Source organism: Manacus vitellinus, unplaced genomic scaffold (genome assembly GCF_001715985.3).
Source record: "Manacus vitellinus isolate BGI_N305 unplaced genomic scaffold, ASM171598v3 scaffold_0_pilon, whole genome shotgun sequence".
Lineage (NCBI taxonomy): Eukaryota > Metazoa > Chordata > Aves > Passeriformes > Pipridae > Manacus > Manacus vitellinus.
In genome coordinates, this window is record NW_021938789.1 from 19,703,515 (window position 1) to 19,716,302 (window position 12,788).

Sequence of the window (12,788 nt, forward strand, 5' to 3'; positions counted from 1 at the left end):
TTGACTCTTGGTGATGGTCCTGTGCAGGGCCAGGAGTTGGACTTGATGATCCTTGTGGGTCCCTTCCAACTCACCATACTCCATGATTCTGTGATTCTGTGAAAATTTGCCAGCACTTCTGCAGAGTATATGGATTGTCTTTTTTAAAAACAGCCAATTCTCCTATGCCACATCTTGAAGCTGTGAATAAGTGCTGAAACTTAATAGCACCATACTCAATTTTAACTTTTGTTAGGAACAGTGAGCTAAATGCCCTCTTATCTTCCTTAAAATACTGTATGAAAAACAGGTCTGTCACAGCACCCTGCCTATGCTGGCTTTACCCTGAAGAAAGTTCTGGTGCCTGCAGTTCCCCAGTTGTAGCACTTAATTGACTTAATTTCTGGGAATAAATTGACTTCAACCTGCACAACCACATTCTGAGTGTTACAGACAAAACCCACTCAGAATCTTAAAAGGCACATACCAAGCTGAGTATTATCAGCAAAGGATGAGTGGCCATGATGAAGCTAATTCTCATAAAAGAGATCAGAGGAGCAGCTGAGATGACTACAGGAAACTTTGGTTTCTTATTTCCACCACTATTAGAGGAACAGTTAGAGTTGTTCACCACTGAAGATAAATAGGACCTCTTCATGTAGCAGTAGTTGTACAAACTCACTCCCAGCACCTGGGTGTAACCTGACTTTCTAAGGCTTTGTCTGAAATGAAATTGAAGTGTCAAAATAACAGTGGAGCCTGCTTGCAAATAGCTATTGCTTGGTAATGCCTACATTGCCTGTGTCCAAAGATGGCCCTGACCACTAACAGAGAAGCCAAAGGACCCTCCAGGACTTCTACAGTTCTGTTTCTATTTCTTGTGCTGTGAAGGAGTACTGTAACATGGTACGCCTTCTTGCACACAAACATATGCTTCAAAAGCCTTGACAGAAGTCTTATCAAGGTCACACAGACAAGGAGACACTGTCTTTCCTAAATATAGGTATAATGAGGTTGGAGAAACTAATTCTTTACACTAAAGCCTTTGCAAGTGCTGACTTTCGTAAATCTCAGCTTTCTGTACTTGTATGTGGATTTGCAGAACTCTACAAATAACAATGGATTATGGCAGTACGCATATTTGCCTTAATTTTGCATCCAGCATGAATTAAGGACAATATGACATACTCAGATATTAATTCCCAACTCTTGTTTCTTTAACTAGAATTTGTTAGCTGTGGTGCATTAAAAAAAACAAAACAAAACAAACAAAACGCTAAACCAATTGAATGTACATATTATTACAGAAATAGAAAGACAGAGTAGATATGTTTTAAACCAAAGACACTTGTTCAAAGGTTAAGCAACACATGAAATACAGTGAGCATCACTTCAAGCTCGAGATTTACAATTTTTTAATTATATAATATTATTCTGTGTTCACTCCTTTGCTAATTTAGAACAGATATAATTTTGCAGTCCTTAGGATGAGGAAATGTTGAAAATTAGGAAAAAGTTGTCAAAGTTTCTACAACTGATTGTTGCTGAAGTCCCAGATAGGCATTTTGAATAAAAAGTAACAAAAGAAGGAGGAATGAGCTTCAGCTTCCTCAAGAACCAAGAATTTCAAGGATTTCTTCCATTTTTATGGGGGTGTTAGTACTTTAATATACGTACATTTGCTCCATTATCTACTTACCACTTAAGTGTCCAGGACATTGTATTATTTATAGGAAATAATACTTCACGTTTGGAAAACATAAGTAACAGTAGTCAATTTTCATTGTCTCCTTTGTTATTATGGCAATGCAATGACGTATATATGTTCGATAACTCCCATCTAATTAAAAAGATGATATTTTTGCTGATTAACACTGTAAAATCCAATCGGATCTCCCTTTTTTTAAGTAATTCATCTGACCTTGCAGTTCTGCACTTGACTGAAGTGTTCTCAGCTTGGATTTTCTCATCTCTCAGGTCAAAGCTAAACTGATACCTGTCTGCCGACCATGTGTTCAGAACAGGCTTTAAAAAGTTAATGCAAGTACATTTAAAAGAGAAACAACTTTTCTTAAAGACTAATTAAATAAAAAGATGTCACCTAGTCATAACTTAGTCTTAGACTCATCCCTGAACCTAGGAAGAACTTGAGTTCTTCCAATTTTCCCTTTGCTTTCCTCTGTCTCCTTTGAGCTGTAAGACATTACCTAAGCTCCTCTTTCAGCTCTCTCACACAGCTGGTCTCTCTCCTTTTCAGTCTTGGAGCAAAGATGTGCATTGTACATCTTTTAGCATCCCCTCAGCTCCTGCATGCCTGCTGGAATTGCATGAAAATCTAAATTGTTGAGGTGGGACTAAATGCCTATTCTGGCTTTTCTGGATGGCAACTGTCCTCATGAAAATTCTTACAGCACTTTCTTCTTGTTTTGGAAACAGATAGCTATTAATTTAAAATAACTGTGTGAATTACGCAGCTTGTCGTAGTCAGTGGAGCTGAGAATTTAGGGTCAAATTATCTATGGAAATAGCTCTCAGTAGACCTACATTAGGAGGGAATTTGTCTTTTGGTTTTCAGGTAATGTGATATTTCTGTGAACTTTATAATTAAAGAGTGTGCAAACTTGTTACTAAATCACTGGATTGACTAGGTTGCTAATGACTCCATCTCTCTTTAGTCTTGTAGAAGAGCACTAATGTCTTTTTTTTTCTTGCCATAAAGCAAAGGCTCCATGAAACTGTCTCACAGCTATAGACTGCAACTTAATAAATTTGAGTGCACACGGAGATAACATGCACCCTTTAACATAATATCCATCAAGCTTCTGGCACAAATTGTGTTCGCTGAACTTGTTGTTTTGGGGATGTGTTACAGGAAAGCATTAGGCAAGCTATTGAAATGATGGTCATGGCTTTGCGAGAAATTTAGCACGGCAGAATGTGAAGACTCATCTGAAAACTTAATGCTGAATTCTCTGTGGACAATTCTCTCCTCCTTTCTCCCAGGAGACCTTGATCTTTCACTTTCAGGGGAGGTAGTATTTTTGTAAAATGTATAATTAATCAGGGAACACAATATAATTGAAATACTAATTACAGTTGCTTATTCAGGTACCAATATTTCTGCTACAGTATTAGTTGCTTAAGGACCATTGTGACTGTGGATTTTGAATCCATATTAACCCAATTATCCAGAATATGCCACAAAATAATTTGGTATGGACAGTCCCATAAGCCAAAGCCAAAGAACCATTAACATTAATGAGACTTATGAGGGGAAACAAGGAATGTAGGCACAACAGGAAATTACAGCTTAATTGTATCTGGATTCATGATTTTTTTTTTTCAAATGTTTAGAATGGGTGCTTTGGTTTTGTTTATTTTTTTTTTTAATCTTTCCTTTCCATCTCCTGGGACTTGAATGTTTGATTTAAATGTTCTGGAATAATGCACCATGTGGAAATGCACGCAGCAAACCATCATGAGCTTGATGGCTTTATCCTATCCTGTAGAATAGTTTCTGTGAAGATGATTGCTGACACTTTCCTGAGTCTGTTATTTATCCCGTGATATATTTCTGTAGGTCTGTAGATGTTCCTTGTGCTTTGATGCTTGGAACTCATGTGAGGTTTGGAAATGTTGAACCTGGAAGAGGGAAGGGGATTTGGAATGTGACATTTAATATTCAGTTTAGACACAAAGTGTAAGATATTGATGAAATGTAGAAACCTGTGGTGATCATGAAACCCCTTTTCCTTCCAAATACATCCTTTAGTGGAAAGGAAGCTTCTTACACTATGTACAAATGACCCTTTCTGGAACATGCTTGGTCTGACATTGTCGTGCATGTCGTAGCTCCCTGAACCTGCTACGCTTACACAGTTCCTTTCAAACTGTCATGTATAAAAATAGGTGCCTAAGAACCCTTTAAGTGTGCTCACAACTAAAATAAAACCACACTGTGTCACTAAAAGTAGTTCTTTTTTACATTAATCCAAAGTAGCTTTTTTCCCACTAACGTATTTCTGTGATACTCATTTCTGGACTTATGACACACCATGTGCCTTGTGCTATATTGTCTTATGATTATGGAGTCCTGACTCACATGCTGACTGAGCAAAATAGGAAATCAAAGGAGTTTAAAAATCAGAGCAAGACACTCTCAGTCCAATGTATTTCTAGTCTGAACATAACATTTTTGTTTATTGGGTCTGTGCTTGGATTATTTTAATTGTCGTAATGGAATGGAACAATCTAAAAGTTTCACAGTCTCTCAAATCCACCTGCCCTTGCTTTTACAAAGGTGAGAATGAACTCTTTCTTTTGACCTACCTATTGAAGCTTTAGGACTAGGGCTGATTTTGACCCTGAGAAGGAACTAAGGAGAAAAAAAATTTTGGTCAACAGAGTGTACATATTAATGCATGGATTATATAGTTCCACTATAATAAACCATTGTCTCTGCGGTAAGTTGTTGTTAGTGACTGTAATTAGTGATGATAATTTGAAATGATAATGTATTATGCCTTTCCTCACAGGATATCAAATTCTGCTGAATAACTGCTGAAATACCACCATCTCCTATCTAGTTAAGTATTTTTTCTTTTACCTATTTCTCATCTAGGGAAGTAACTTCTTTTTCAGAACTGTAATTTTTAAAGACCCAGTACCTCTAAATAGTTAGGTTGAACGACTGAGGACTTTCACACCCAGAAAAGATTTCTGAGTGCATGGCTTGTGTGTTGATAAAGGCTACCTAACATTTTTTTCCATTCTGAATACATCTCTGTCAGTTCTCTATTACTATGAAAGTTCATGCTTGTTTAACACATGCTTTATTCCTTTTCTCTACTAAGATATTGACCAATAATACTGAGCAATGAGATATGTTTCATCTTTCCCTAAAGCTGGCTGAACTTTGAGACCTTCTGATGAAAAGAAAGCAACTGTGGCCTATAACTGTGCTCATCACTGACACAGAATGCATAGAACAGAGGCTTTTTATTCTTTTACTGATTTTTATATCCAGTCAGGGCTCCTAGACTCATGTTGCAGTGAGGTCTTGTGATTTTGAAACCTGGTTATTCTCAGCAGACAAAAACATCTTGTGGATAAGCTTGATTGATAATGCTGGTTTTTAGACTGTTGGACTGGTTTCATCCTAATTAATTTTAATTCTTTTACTGATGGTTTTCCCTCTTCTGGGTGTCAGTTTATTTAAGCATGTGATGGCTACACAATCCTCTTTGATTTTGACTTCTGGTCTTGGAGGTCAACCTTATGAATCCTATTAGAAGATTTCTTAAAATATACAGTATACAGTGATGGTTTGGATTATCATACAAACTGTGCCTCTAAAAAACTGTTACACAATTATTCTTACCAATTTTTTTAAATTAATTTATGGATAAAAGGATGTTTTACACATTTTCTTGTGTGAAACTGGAATTGAGCTAAAATTAGTTTTAAAATTTCTAGCAGTAAGAAGTCTACTAGTGCAACCTGAAAGAAAGACGTTCTACAATGTCACTATTACTTGAATAAATATAGAAATCATGAGCAAGCTGTCACACACAAAAAAAAAAAAAAAGAAGAAGAGAGATTCTTGTGTTAATCTTAGTTTGATAGCCACTGACTGAATGAGTCAACATCTTTTCCAGGTAGATGACTAATATGACATCCTGTTTTACCCAGCAGTATCAGTAACAGCACTCTTTTATTTGGCAGATGAGAGGTCAGATTCATAGATTTTTGTGAAACATTAGAAAGGGTAAAACTGACCTCATAGGGATGTCTGTTTGCAAATTTAATCTTACAGAATGTCTCAGTTATATCAATGTTCATTACTATTGCTTTTTTCTGAACCTTGACATTGTCATAGTCGCTGTGATTGTAAAAAATAGATGTTTGATGCAGCTACAGATGATCTAATATAACAACTGAATGCCTTGTAATAATTTAAAATACCTTGATAAATGTCACATGTATAAAACAAAATAAAACAGAAAGTTAAAAACCAAAGGAACAAGTAGCAGATAGCTCTTGGTACAAATGTACTAACGATTACCTAAAGACCTTTTAAGTGAGGTATTTTACAAAAAATATAGAAAGTAAGAAATTTATGCAAATATTTGATGCATAAATTAATAAACATCCTTTAATGTTTTGGATAAATGGTAAAAATAATTTCACCGAAGGAGAAAACATACATCTCTGTGACAATAGCAGGACCAGCTTGCATTAAGGAGGACCACCCTCCATAATAACAATTTTGGTTTGCATTGACATCATTCTTGCTTTGTACTCAGGGATCATATCACAAAACAGTGACTTTTGAAATAGAATATTTAGTATAGAAATGCATTTGGCTTGTCTTTTGTGATCAGACATATGCAGTCTATTTTGAATATTTTTGGCTTTTATTCTTTTTAGCTCCACTGAGGCACAGTGGAAAGCAAATATCCTCAGGGACTCAGTGCCACCCCAGCTCCATGGTCCTGATTTAATGTTTCTGGTGAAGGACTGTCACTGGAGAACTGCTTCAAGAGAACATATTTCCAGCTGTTATTACTTTACAAAAGTTCTTTCCTCTCTTCTTACCCATAAACTGATGTTGCAACCATTGGATGTCACACAGTTGGCAAAAGAGCAGAGGACAACTCTCATGCCAATCTTTTATATTTCAATTCTCTAAGTATCATTTAGACTTTCAGGATAATCTGAAGTTCTGCTTTATCATACTATATGTATATTGGTGCTGCTACAGGTAATAAGAGGTGGGCACATTTCTAATGAGCTCTAATGAGTCAGGGCAAGATTAATCTCATCTTTGGCAGTGGGTAAGAGGGAATGTCTAACAAAAGCTATAAGAACAGTTTATAAATATACTGATTCTGGTCCTGAATATTCTTTCAGTCTCCAGCAATGTGCACCTGAGAGTCTGTCTGAACTAGAACTTTTGAACATCATCAACAAATTTCTCTTCCACAAGTTTGTCTGGTTTCCAAATGAACTATGTAAAGTTTTAATATTTGCAGCCTTCTGCAGCGAGGAGATCCACAGTTTACTTGCCTAATATATGAGGAAGCTCCTCTTGTTTTCTTTAAACTGTATGTATATGAACACTTCTTTGTATGCCTTCTAATTCATATCTTGGAAGAGACAGTGATCTGATACTCCCTCTTTGCCCTTGCTTTATCACTCATCATTTTGTAGGTGTCTGTTATGTGTCTCTTGCAGTCTCTCTCCCTACTCATGAAACCTGATCTGTTTAGTCATTCCTTCCATGGGAACTGACCGTGCCATTCTTGCTGCCCTTTTACAAAGCTTTTCCAGTTTTAGTAAGTACTTTTTTGAGATAGGTTCATCAGGATTCTATACAACGTCTGCACTTTGGATCCACATAGTTGGATCAGCATATTACATTCTCTATTTATTAGTAATTCCTGAAAATCAGTTTTCTCTCCTGTCTGCTTCTTAGAACTCACACAATACTTTTGTGGAAAGATGTATTGAAAGCCCTGAGAGGAAGAAAGATCAGAGATAATTTTACTTTGCATTTTCATGATTATGTGATCTGTCTGCATTTACTATAATGTCTCCACCCACTGCCTAACTAAACCTACCAGAGTGATAGTAACAGTGGTGTTATGAACAGGGTACAAAGAAGAACAAAATGGAAGTCAGACAGCTTAGCTTAAGAACTGGAGTAAACATTTCAGAAATGTTAATATATTTTGTTTGGCCATTTTTTATGATTTTTTTTTTCCCAAAATGTAATACATTGACTTTTAAAGAAATGCAATTTACTATTTTATTTTTGTTCAAAACACATAATAGTATTTTTGCTAGGAGGTACTGCTGCTTCTTCAGAAGATTGTACTTTCATATTTTCAACACTTAGAAAGTCTAAATCATGCTAGTTGAGAGACCTGTTCTCCAGAAGACAGGCGTTGTCATTTTACTGCAGCTAGAAACCAAGCACCACACAGCTGCTCCCTCAATCCCCTGACACAGTGAGATGGAGGAGAGAATCAAAAGTAAGAGTGAGAAAAATCATGGATTGAGATAAAAACAGTTTAATAATTGAAAGAAAAAAGTCATAATTGGAATGAAAAGGAAAATAAAAGCAGAAGAAAGGCAAATGATGCATTTGAAAACAATTGCTCACAACCAAATGACCAATGCCCAGCCAGTCCCCCAACAGCAGCGCCCATGACCAACCTTCTCCCAGCTCTAAACGCTGAGCATGATGCCATGGTATGGCATATCCCTTGGGTCAGTTGGTATCAGCAGTCCTGGCTGTGTCCTCTCTCAACTCCCTATGAGTAAATCTGAAATATAGCTCCAGAGAGCAGAGCAAAATAAACTCACTCCTTTAATGGAGTACTATTATAAATTTGTTCATTTGCACTGTACTTTGCTATAAGTATTAATACATTCTATTGATAAAAAGTTTATGGCATGATTGCATATGGTTGTGAAAATCAGTGCCACTATGTTTGACTACCTCTTACTTGACAACAAAGTTCTTGCTTTAAAAACTATTCTTGTGTTCTTTGAATTGCAGTTGTATGATCTTTATAATGGCTTTTAAGTTACAATTTTGTAATGAAACCATCTAAATGAACACAGTTGAAAAATTTATAGTCTACAACATTGCTTAGAGAGAGCATTCATTTTCTTGTCTTGCGAATTACGTCCTCTGGTTTCTGTACTTAAGAAAAGCATTCATTAGTGTCATTATAGAAATGTCAATGAAAACTTCTTGCAGAAAAAAACAATTTTATCTCTTTTTTATTGGCACCAAACTATTTTTTGCATTCAGAATTGACTCATTGTGTCTCCTTAAAGTGAAAAAAAACCAACAAACAAACAAAACCCAACCATCCTTTACTATGTGGTTTTCATTTTGTTTTGTTTTGTTTTGTTTTCAATCTATATGATGTATCCTTCTTGTAATGATGTGTAGATTGTTATTCTGGAAGGGAACTTCCTATTTATACCATCACCCTTTCTGACAGTAATTCACTATCTCTTAGAGTCACAATTTTCTGACTTCTGGCTGTCACACCAGAAGGTAAAACAAAGCACACAGTTATGATGATAGGAGAGCAATTAACAACACTTTTCCAATAAAAAACCCACAGAGTAGGGTGAGAAAATGGACACTGCATTTTTAGCTAATATTTCTGTCAAAAGAATTATGATTGCAGATGGGCTAATGGAACAAAATTTAGCAATATTCTTGACAACGGTTGAGGACAGATCAGCTTGTCACATACAGAAAGAGACACGGGCTTTTTTAAGTTATTTAGTGATGGCCTCCAATCGGGAGGTCTGGAGACACACCATCTATAACGCTGCTGATGCCTTTGAGAAAGCACGCAGGATCAATGCAGAGGAGAAAAGACAATGCAGAAAGAATCGTGCCTTACAGGATATACCACCTAAGGAGTCTTTCTGCTGTGCCTTTTGCAGCCGGACGTGCCTGTCTCGTATTGGCCTTTTTAGCCACCAACGTGCCTAAACGTGGGTAGAGCCCTCCCCAAATTTTCGTTCGTGAAACATGACCATGATGATGATATCGGTCTTCTTCATGGTTTTGTGAAAAGTGCAGAATTCTGAGAGTAACAGATGAGCTAGATCACTCTCTTAGTGCTGCAAGATTATGTTCAGCGAAATAAGTATTCTCAAAATGCTGAAAATTATGTTGAACTGCCCGAATGGATCATTTAAAGCCTTTTTGCATGGATTTAGTGGTATAAAATATTCTTTGTAACCCATCACACTGGTATAAAAGAGTCATCATTGAGTTACTGAATATAAAATTGAAAATAAATCTATGAAGAAAGGTGACTCTACTAGTTGTTAAACAGCATATGACCTAATAGTAATTTAGTTTTCCCTGATAAATTAATATACTTTCTATTCCTGCTTAAATGCTTTCATCTTTTTTTCTGGTGTTCAGTTTCAATGACTTCTCAGGACTAGTTTATAGTGGAAGTACAGTTAGATTTAAATTCAAGAATATCTAATTATCAGTAAGCTCCTGACTGTGTTTTGATTTCTTTCAGTTTTAACAATTTGGCAGTTAGCAAGAGTTTAAAAAAAAGTTACCCAGTTTTAATATTCTGCACTTGCACATTAAAAGGGTAAATGGGTGTAAAAATGTAATAAGTGTAGATGAAAAGCATGTTATCCTTCATCTTCATGTAAAGTACTATAATTTCACTAGGTTGTATTAATTTCATTTTATTAATAATCTGTTTTTCACACAAAAAAAACACCAAACAAAACTGTTATTCTAGAAAGTCTCAGGTGTCTACCTAATGCAATTCTTGGTGCTTAATTGAATCTGTTTGTGTCAGATCAGCAATCAAAAACTGCCAAACCTATCAAGTTAAACAAAGCAGTGTAGAACCCAGTATTTTCTCAAATCTAAAAATAGAATAGGCCATCTCAGAACATACCTCCATGGTATGTGCCACATTTTTTCCATTTCTAATAAATGTATGATCACAGCTTGTGCTATATTTTGTTTGTACGGTGTCTCCTGCAGCTTTTCTTTTGAAGAAATACTGCTGATTTAATATCTATTACGTGAAAGAAACCATTTTTAAAGGAAAACAAGTTCATATGTCAGCTATGATGAGTAGTATTGAACAGTGTCTTAGACATCTATGGTTCAATTGCTTCTGGATCAATTTTCTGAGATGATTTTGAATAGCAGTGCTCATGCATGCTGAGTTCTGAGCATGAATTCTTAGAATTTTTGTGCGTTTTGAGACTGTGATTTAGGAATTACTTCACAAACTGTTTCTTCATAGTTTTTGAGGTTGTAACATGTGCTAACACATGAATTCAGATATAAAATTTCTAGTGAAAAAGGGCAAGTGCACAACAGACCCATTCAGATTACATTAAATTCTTAGTAATTTTCACTTCTGAATTTTAACTTTTACAGATTATTACTTAGATTTTTCTTTAAATTGCCATTAAACACATAGAAAATAGCCCATGTTAAGATGCTATTTACTCATCACAGTATTCAAGGTCATTTAATAACCGAAAATTGGCCAAAATGCACACCAGTACTACTTTTCCTTTTAAAGCAATTTCAGCATTTTCTAAACTTTGCTAAGCACATCAAGTTATCATAACAGAACAGTGAAAGGTAGTGACATTATAAATAGGTTCTGTGTTGTGGAAGAACCATGTTTATCATTAAAGCATGAAAAAAGCTACTGAAAACTTTTGTTCTTATAATGAATAAAGAAAGACAAAAAAATCTAGTTTGTGGACTATTTTCAAAAGTATTTATAAAACCAAAAATATAAATATTTACTGATAAGAAATAGCAACATCTTTAAAATAATACTTTTATATAATATTTATAAATAATATTTTTGCATATAAATATTGACATTAAAAAACCAAGGTGGAGCCCAATAGTAGAAACTGACTGTCAGCCTGCTGTGCTTTCTGTCAAAGGTATTATTTCTCAACTTTCCTTGTAGTTCAGCTTTAGAGGAAAAGCATCAGGTCTGTGAAAGCTTTTGAGACATACATAAAACTAGGGAATCCTAGCTATTCCTTGAGGATAGCCATAATACACTGCTAACAAACTTGTGCATCTGACCTTAAGGAAAGCTTTAGGCTTTGCCAACGATGATGGAAAACACTCAGAGATAACACTCACTCCAAATGGTACCTCTCCTATGAGACAGTTCTAGTTTATCAAGTCCTGCTTACTACATGATAAACTTGTAACATTGTATTTTCAGTGTTTTCCCTTTTCTCTTCTAGGTTTGTATTCTCTTTCCCAACGACTATTTTTGGAGTTGTCAGCCAGGCCTCATGAAAATGTCAGGGAAACTACATTAACTTTAAACAAGCTACTGGGGCTGTGTATCACTGCAGCTCCAGTGATCGTGAGTCATCATGCGGTCCCTGGGTGACTGTCACGTTTACACTCAGAACAGTCCCTTGATTATGCCATGATTTATTTATATCAAATTTTATACAATGGCAAAAATGCTTTCCCAGTTTCTTGTACAGTTACAAAAAGAGTTCAGAAAACAAATTTTAAAATAAAAGAATAGTATCTAATGTAAAAAAATTGTTTAATTATCTTCTGTAGAGAGAAAGATGTGGAAGAAGGAAAGCAAGAAAAATCTTAAGGTTTCCTGTGCTTTTTCAACTACTCTCGACGATTCCTGACAATAAATTTCAGTGTACTACTACCAGAAACTCACACTGTTGTTGCATTTAGAAATTTAAATAAATTAGTGTAGCATTTCTGCAGTTGAATTTAACCTTAGAAAGCCTTAACTGGCTGGAAATTTGAAGCTGTGAGACGAAGTGTGTATTTCATTTTCTACCCAAGGAATTCAAATGGAATCCTCCTTTTTTTCGAAGTTCTTCTCTTGAGCATGTAGCAACAGCTCATACCCATGAACAGGGATCATTAATCTGGTCTCCACATCAACAGTTTTTTGTCATTAATTTAATTCTCTTTGTATAAAAGTCCATTCACTCTCTAGAATCATCTAACATATTTTCCCTCTTCTAGGGAAAAGTACTTTAGAGTTCATCCTATTCTGAACAGATGATTGGATCTAATGATCTCCAGTTCTCTCTTCCAGCTTAAATTATTTTCTGACTCAAGGAAAGAAGCTGCTTTGTGTATACTTGAAGTATTTTCACAGAATCACAGAATATGCTGAGTTGGAAGGGACCCACAAAGATCATCAAGTCCAACTCCTGGCCCTACACAGGGCCATCACCAAGAGTCACACCATGTGCCTGAG